We start from the raw sequence: 6,285 nt of genomic DNA, 5'->3' as shown, positions 1-6,285 counted from the left end.
GCCACGTAGAATTAAGGCAGTTCTGAAGGCGAAAGGGTGTCAAACACAGTATTAGTATGGTGTTCCTAATAATCCTTTAGGTGAGTGTATATATATATACATATTTATATATATATAACGTGATTGTGAATCAATATCACCTGTTTTGATGCAAATGAAAGTGACAACAGGTGCAATGGAGAGGCAACCCCAAGACAACCCCCAAAAAGGGAATGGTTTTGCATGTGTTGGCCACTGACAATTGCTCTCTTCTTATGCTTACTGACTTATTTTTCTCTAGTTTTGCATTTTGCTAGTGTCCTTGTCACTACAGGTAGCATGAGGCGGTACCTGCAGCCCATTCAGGTTGCACAGGTAGCCCAGCCCCTCGCAAGAAGGTTTGATGTCTCTTCCAGTACAGTCTCAAGAACATGGAGGAGATACCAGGAGATGGGCATTTACACGAGGAGAGCTGGACAGGGCCATAGAATGGTATCTGCTCCTTTGTGCAAGGAGGAACAGAAGGAGCACTACCAGAGCCCTACAAAATGACCTCCAGTGGACTACTGGTGTGCATGTTTCTAACAGAACTGTCAGAAACAGTCTCGATGAGGGTGACATGAAAGCCTGACGTCCTCTAGTGGGACCTGTGCTCACAGCCCAGCACCATGCAGCTTGATATGCATTCACCAGAGAACACCAGAATTGGCAGGTCTACCATTGGAGACCCATTTTCTTCACAGATGAGAGCAGGTTCATACAGAGCACATGTGACAGATGTGAAAGAGTCTGTAGACGCCGTGGTGAACATTATTCTGCCTGCAACATCATCCAGCATGACTGGTTTGGCGGTGGGTCTGTGATGGTCTGGGGGGGCATATCCTTGGAGAGTCGCACAGACGAATGATAGGCAACGTTACCCTGACTGCTGTTAGGTACCGTCATCAGACCTTACAGTGGGCCCTGGGTTCCTCCTGGTGCAGGACAATGCCGGCTTCAAGTGGCCAGAGTGTGTAGGCAGTTCCTGGATGACAAAGTAATTGATGCCATTGACTGGCCCTCATGTTCCCAGACCTGAATACAATTGAGAACCTCTGGGACGTAATGTATCGGTCCCTCCTACACCGCCAAGTAGCGCCACGGACTGTCCAGGAGCTCACTAATGCCCTGATCCTGTGCTGGGAGGAGATCCCCCAGGACACCATCCACCATCTCATCAGGAGCATGCCCAGACGTTGTCGGGAGTGCATACAGGCACGTGGGGGCCATACACACTACTGAGTCACATTATGAGTTACTGTGATGAAATTCAGGTAAGTTGGAATACCCTGTGATTTCAATAGTTTACTTAGATTTTAGGTGTGTGTTTGAATCCAGCGCTCAGTTGGTTGGTGATTTTGGTTTCCATTGACTGTTGTTATGTCATTTTGTTCTCAATGAATTACACAATGTACAATATTTCCTTCATCGGGACCCGATGTGTGATTAAAGTGTTCCCTTCATTTTTTTGAGCTGTGTAGTTGCAGTGAGACAAGGTCTTAAATAGAATGCGGAGATAAGGGGTTAACAATAAAATAATGTAACTAGACTTCAACTTTGATCTTCGTTTCATCTGTATACTCATATTGTGCCTTCAGTGCATTTTAGCTGCCAATGTGTAAAAGACAGTGCAAGTAATAATAAAACCTTGATATATAGTAGGCTGACACAGCTTTGTTTAAAATGCAAATCGCAACAAATGGCCTTGAATAAATCTTCTAGCTGTCATCAGCTATCACTATCTGCTGTAAGAAACATGCGTGGCTTCTGAACTGGTATTTTATTTGGGCTGAGCTGGCCAAGGTCAGATTCACAAAGTTTGTGTGTTAAATTGCACCATTTCGCCAATCTGTTACATAGATTCTGGCCATGGCCCAAAGACCTTTAGACAAAAGTAGCTCACTAGGGAACAGAATGCCATTCGGGAAGAGGGCAAATATTAGCTATTAGTGCTGCCGGCCATAAATCAGCTACATAAATTACTGGCTGTGAATAATAAGGATTTTTTTCATGTGAAGTGTGAGGTCTGTTGAACATCACCTCTCCAGGAACGGCAGCCGCTCAGGTTCCAGTATTCATTAGTACATACTGTAACAAGATGTTTTGCAACAGGAAACAAATAAGTCTTTCTTATTGGACAGGTTCAGGTGGTCCTTCCCTGTTTCAATCCACTTTCCTGCCTCATTCGGTGTCGAATGAATGTGACCCAGGAGTCATGTGGCTGTAGAAAAAGCCCTGAAGCTGTTCCCATTATTAAGTATCATATTAACTTCCATATTAACACCTTTGCTAAACGTCTCCTACTGTGTACCTGTCAATCTGGTCACCTTATCATCATATAATCTGCCACTCAGTGTTCAGTTTCAGGAGGAAGTTTGTTTACCTAATATCGCTTTACATCCTGTTTGATACATGCTTGACAGTGGATTATATACACTAGTTCAAAAGAAGGATGGAGAAACAGGGAACTTTCTATTCTATGTTTTTATCTAGTTTTTGAATAGTAAAAATGGTTGAAGTAGATCTATTTAAAATGCACTTTCCCAGTATAGACTTGCTTACCTATTATCTGTGGTGATGGCCTGTTAAGTACCACAACAGCACAGAATGAGCAATTATCTATATATAGCACCTGAACTGTTCATTAGTGATAAGTATTATGAGTGTTTTCAGTGAGGGATGTTTTGCTGTGTTCACCTATAAGACCCATTCATTTGGCTATAATACATTTATTACTGCATAAAAAGTACTTAACCAAAATGTTGGATGTTCAGCTTAAGACATTGCCAGAAATTGTCAGATGTGACTTCCTATATATTTTTGCTGATTTAATTATCACATCACCTGTCCAGAAAATAATAAATGAAGAACATTTAGCAGTGATTAATAATTGTCCTTTGAGAATGCTTTTATAATTTATCTAAAGATTTTCATTGCCTGGAGCTTAAAACCTTATAGTAACGTTATGCAAATCAAGTAGCCAAATGGACTAAAATCTATTTTACTGCTCTCATACCAGACTCATATGCAGAAGAACCTCTTACTGGGCATCTCTGTAGAAAAAGAGCATTAAATAAATGAAACATTAAATAATTTATGTTTGTTCTTGAGAGACTCAGCTATTTAAGAGTAGTTCAACCCTTGATTTACATATACATTTCAGTCATTTCACACATTTGCAATGCGTTATTTAGATGTCATATACTGTAATAACATCAATCAATTTTGTTGTTTTTAAGACACACTGGGAATATCAGTAAGACTTTTGATTAAACCTTAGAAACCATATGACTTTAATAATCTGAGTGTGTAGAAAATAATTGCAATTTTCCCCCGGTCCCTTTAAGCGTGAACACATATTTTGAGCATCAAAAATGTTCCTTAGTGTCTTGCCTTTACTGTAAGTGGCCATTACAGCTGATAGCACCTTCAATTTATAGGTAAAGGAATTCTACTCGAAAGAGAGTGATAACCTGCCACACTGGCTTCTAATCTCAAGTCCCTTGCCTGCACAACCCATATGGAATTTCTGGCCCCCAGCAGCATCTGGAAATCTACAGTCATCAAGGCCAATTTCAACATATTCAGCCCCTCCTGCTTAGATCCCAGTCATGCTCTCACTGTGGCTATCTCAGAATATGTCCAAAATCTAATTAAAGCTGGTACCTAGCATTATTGCCCAGAAGTGTCTATCCAGTTTCAATTATAAAGATATGGCACTGTCTGGCCGTTTCTAATCCAGGCCGTGATGCCTGACATTTTACACTCTCTTGTTTCTAGACCAGATAATCAGGAATATGTATTTGATTGGGCCTTTAAGCAAAAGTCCTTTTATCAATTTTTGTGTCATCCCCATTGGTGCAGCTACTCTGAAGTATTCTGGCAAAAATGATCACAGCCTCCCTGCAATAGTAGCATGGCCAATATTATTAGCTTTATTTCTCCTCATTCACTTTCTCTTTTTTATACTTCATTCAACCAAGTTATTCAGTTCATTAGAACTGCTGGTGCAGGGCGTCGCTCTGTTTAACTGTAACAGATGCGCACCAAGTCATATCCATCACAGTCTGTTGATAGTTTTTTCAGGCTAAAACTGTTGCTTATCTGGATGATTGAATTGCTATAGACAGAGGGATGCTAATGTAATATTACTGTACATATTAAACATTTAATATTACAAAATGTATTACTTCTATGCATATTTAGTCATAGTTCTGGTAATGAATACATTTCTTTAATCTTGGATATGCATCTGCTACGAGCCACACACATTCCCTGGTTCCAGAATAAAGCTGTCATTGTCCTTTAAAAAGATGTAACTTGATTGTACCTCAAATATTTGGAGAATTACAGAGTTTCATACATTTTAAAAACACTGCAAACAGAGCAATGCCTTACTTTAATGCCTTATATATGACTCATATATGCAGAGTAAAAGAAACGTCTCTAAAGCAGGTACGACACACATGGATAATAGCATATGTCACCGTCTCGCCTGCTAGACCGTTGAACAGACAATGACAAAAGATTACCCATAACTCTACCTCTTTTGCATTAACTGGTTTTCGGCTGATAGAGGCAGCCTGCCTTTTGGTTTTCTACAGGATTTTACAGTATGGGGAATACATATTGCTTTTCTTATTATTTTAACCCATTGCATGATCTTGAACTCTTTATAATTTGACCATGAACTCTCTCATATGTTCAGTGTTCATGAGTTGATGGTGAACACTAAAATGTTCACTATATTGATTATGTTATAATGTTGTCACTATTGATGAGTTAATTATGAACACTAATGTGTCTAATGTTTATGATTCATGAACCCTTATATATTCAGTATTTATTTAATGCAAGGGATCACCATGCATGGCTCGGTATGGGCGGCATTGCAAGCAGCATTAAATAAACTGATGCTGGCAAACCTATTACAATATATTGGTTTTAATGAAGGCTTCTCCTCTGATGCCAACGCTCTCTGGAACTAGATATAGCCCACTTCTTACACACTGGCAGCAGCTACTACAGCATTTCTGTTTTTTTTCTACATCCACCCTGAAGACCACAAAATATTGGTTCAATCCATCACATTTATTTTATGAATTGCAATTGTCTAATCTTGAAGTGACAAAAGCACGGATTAGCTTTTCTTCATAATTTTCTCACAAAAAGGATCTGATTTATGTACAGCCACTGAACACAGTTAGACTTAATTCAAAAAATATTTAGGAAAGCCAAATGTCTGTGAGTGTCGTGCCAGTATATTGTCCATTTTATTTACCATTATGATGTCAGCCCGTGGTTATAAATGCATGTCGTCTATCACGCATCGTCAACAAAGTGAGTGGCAAGTGGTTGGCTGATTTCTCCTCATAGGTGGTGCCGTGTTGTACGAGTAGATATATTCCCAACATACAATGACGGCGGCTTCATCTCTCTCATTAAGGGTCAGAGCTGAGCCAGACGCCTCTCTAACACCTTCCAAAGGCATTATTTCCTTACACTTTTCAAATCCACACCTGGAGCATGGATCGCCCCCCAAAAATATTACTGTATTCATCATTTGGGAGGGTACTCTGGCTAGCTAGCTTGTTCAAACCAGTTTTCCCCTGCTGACATGGCTTTTATATTGCATGATAATTGATTAGCATGTGTCCCACCATAGATATTTTCTGTTTTTAAACTAACTGAACGAACTGAACACTGCCAAAAAATGGCCGCCATGTATTGTGAAATATTTTAGAACAATTGACTGTTTACAATATGTGCGTGGAGAGCAGATTAGTTGGAGCTGCAGATCAAATCCCAAGATAAGACGCCTTAGTCTTGCTAAGAGAAAGAATGCTCAGGTACTCTCTTTCCACATCAAAACCTCCTAATACCATGAGTGATTTCACGCGTGCCATTCCTCTTTATGCTAGTCATTGTGTTGTGGCATATCATTAAAGACTTTAACCTTGAAACGTTTTCTGGAGTTTCCCTTGAAGTCAAAACTTCCATGCTTTCAGCCAGCCTCTATCTAGTCAGAAAGCCAGTCCTCTATCCATCTAGTAATTTTTCTTCAGATTCATTGTTGTGCATCTCTCCAGTCCAAAGAGGAATACTTGAATGCTTTAATTGGGCAGGAGCTAACAACTTGCATCTCATACTGTTTGCTGGAACTCCAGCACCTAAACATATTAATGAATTGGTCTGGCACTCGAAATGAACCCAAGTCTACAGTGAAACAAGGTCTGCCAAAATACTTTCTACAGGACTCATAAACAT

This window comes from Esox lucius, chromosome 2 (genome assembly GCF_011004845.1).
Source record: "Esox lucius isolate fEsoLuc1 chromosome 2, fEsoLuc1.pri, whole genome shotgun sequence".
Classification (NCBI taxonomy): Eukaryota; Metazoa; Chordata; class Actinopteri; order Esociformes; family Esocidae; genus Esox; species Esox lucius.
The sequence above is the reverse complement of the archived record's forward strand: the minus strand, read 5'-3'. Positions refer to the sequence as shown.